This window comes from Halyomorpha halys, unplaced genomic scaffold (genome assembly GCF_000696795.3).
Source record: "Halyomorpha halys isolate HHAL.00 unplaced genomic scaffold, Hhal_1.1 Scaffold35.1, whole genome shotgun sequence".
In the NCBI taxonomy this organism is placed as follows: domain Eukaryota; kingdom Metazoa; phylum Arthropoda; class Insecta; order Hemiptera; family Pentatomidae; genus Halyomorpha; species Halyomorpha halys.
In genome coordinates, this window is record NW_027106137.1 from 869293 (window position 1) to 871952 (window position 2660).

Here is a 2660-nt window from a genome sequence, read left to right on the forward strand (position 1 = left end):
AACGCTTACAGAATGGTTTAAAAACATTTTACCAATTTACTGGTTTATGAATGATACAAAAATCTACTTGATAATTGAGAAGTTGAAACCATTTTACTGATGTGAGCTCTAAGGATTAAGGTCAGAGATAATGGAAAAAGTTGCCGTTTCGTTTAATCTTTTACTAATGTTTTTATTAAAAGTTTTCTTTTCTGAAAGAAATATAAATTTATATCATCCACAAGGAATGACTGAAAATTTAAAAAAAAATACCTTTTAATATTTACATAATACTTAAATAAATAAACGCTAAAGGTAAGGTTAGTTGATAAATAACTGTATATTATAAGTAAATGTATAATCTAACAAAAAATAAATAATGGTAACATTGGCCAGTTAGTATTTCTATTTGAGCACTAAATATACATATTTTATAGCAAAAATTTGTTGCTCTCTAATCCTTGTCTTGATCATCTTCAGAAGTCTTTACAATAGGGGAATTAAAGATCTTTATTTTAACATGTTAAATGTAAAAAGTTATGTTAAATGGAGAAATATTTCCTTCTTTCATCATGTTAAAACGATATAACATTTAACATGATTGAGAGTCTGTTAATAGGTCTCTTAAATGGTGAATGATGTCACGAAACAGACTAATTGAGCTCGTCACCGTTTTGTGAGATATGTTAGGTTACTTGCTCGTAGTTAATGTTTTGTTCCTGTTAGTAGTAACATGAGTTATTGTATAAATTAACTTTTATTTTTATGTAATCACATTTATTTATTGGAGCTATTTCTGAAAATATTTAGAACTTATCTCAACCTTAATTAATTTAACATTAACTACCTTTGTATGAATGCTTTATTTTTTCAGGTGTCTTTAATAAGTGAATAAAAGAAGTTGAAACATTGTGTATAGGGAGCAGAAGTTTACAAGGGATAAAAGTAAATCGAAATTGGCAGGAGTTTAGAAACTGAATATTTTAAAAGTGAGTTTTAATAAAATTATTGTAAAAAAGTAACAACTAAGAGCGCGATTTCTCAGAACTCAGGGAATTTTAAAATCCAACGATTTCAACTAGCAAGAATCGAACCTCAGTAGACCTTCATTGGTTACGATATTGCCTCTGCGCAAGGCAAGAGGTCGCACTGTAATTCAGGGGTTAGGCGCAAGTGTATCGTTCTTAGGTCTACGGGCGGTGCCGGTTCAAATCCGACCTTGGGACGTTGACTTTTTCATTAAGTGGCGGTCCCACAAAATGTAAAACTTTTGACCCCCAACCATGGTTAGAATAGGTTGGTCACCTGCAGATAACTAGGCGAACATCACCTTCCACGTGATATGCCTTAAAAAAAAATAGATCCATTAGATAAAATTCGAGACATTTGTATGCAGTGTGAACTTGGATTTGGAACAAAGCCGGTTTGGAGACTTAACGGTATTAATATACGTCATAACCCCCCCTAAAAGCCATTTTATTATTTAAAATGAATTTTGAAATTTCTTTAATAAAATCATTATATGCTACACGAAAACAACAATAGGTATCTACACTCCTAAAGTACAAATTTAGATGTAATAGCAAATTAATAGGAATGGGGACGACCTTGCACTCGATTGATAAGTATTTCAATAAGTAGTGTTTGGGACCTAGAATACACGGAGTAATCCATTATGGTCGACAGCTTGATATTAGATACTAGGATATTGATAGTATTGATGTCTTGTTCTTCTGTCGAGGACTTTTACAAGAATTTCATACTAATCGTATTAAATTTCTGACATTGTCATCTATTTAGTTTACTAAGATGTTTTTTCAATTAGTTTCCGTTGCAATATTAAAAAATTCTACACTTATTGGGAGACTTTATCGAGAATCGGAGATTGGGAGATCTTTAAGTGTAACAGGCCCAAAGTGGGGAATACACTAATTTAGACAAAAGTGAAGACGGAAATTTCAAATTTCGTGTTATGTTATTCTCGTTAGTTGAGAAGATGCAGGCTATTCCTTTATGATTCCTTTATTTATCACAGTCTTTAAAACAATAAAATAATTAAACATTTCATGTTTGTATTAGTGCTACTAATTTCCTACGACTTGTTATTATCTTGAATATTTAATTTTAAAATCCAAGAGTTTTTCCTTTTTAACTGATAATGTACTTTTATATTTATTTGTACTTGATATTAAACTATAAATCAGCCGCCATTATCTCGGAACTCATCACCATCAATATCAATATCAATAGATTGTGCAGGCACAGAAAGTCACACACAAGCACGCAAGCACACACAGGAATGGAAGCGAGTGCAGAACACGATTTCTTCTTCTGTTACTGCTTTCATGTAGAAAGAAGAGAGTTCCGACGCGTTTGCGGCTCAGACCCGACAGCAGATAATATCAAGATTATTGGATGGCAGGCCAACGATTTGCTGCACGGGTGATGCAGAAGTTAAGAAATGAGGAGATAGATAGGCGAACCAGGAGATAGCCTAAAACAATGAGGCGGCACTCAGCCACTCACCCCAGCCACTCACCTCAGCCACTCACAAAAAAAAAATCCTGTTCAATTACGATTTTCGGAGTGGATGTGTGTGTGAGGAGAAGAATTGGAAAAGGTTGGAAAATTAACAATATCCTGAAATGCCAGAGTTATGACACAAAATTCTAAGAATTGGA

At 33.0% G+C, this 2660-nt stretch overlaps 1 long non-coding RNA gene and 1 other non-coding gene across 2 annotated transcripts in view; both read right to left on the reverse strand.

Annotated features, from left to right (window-relative positions):
• The window catches only part of LOC136797356 (uncharacterized), a 493983-nt gene that overhangs the window by 41632 nt on the left and 449691 nt on the right, over positions 1-2660 (reverse strand). The gene's annotated exons all lie outside the window — the stretch shown is intronic.
• On the reverse strand, positions 977-1118 carry LOC112211286 (U4 spliceosomal RNA). Its single transcript, XR_002945529.1, has one exon. It is a non-coding gene; the product is annotated as a U4 spliceosomal RNA (small nuclear RNA).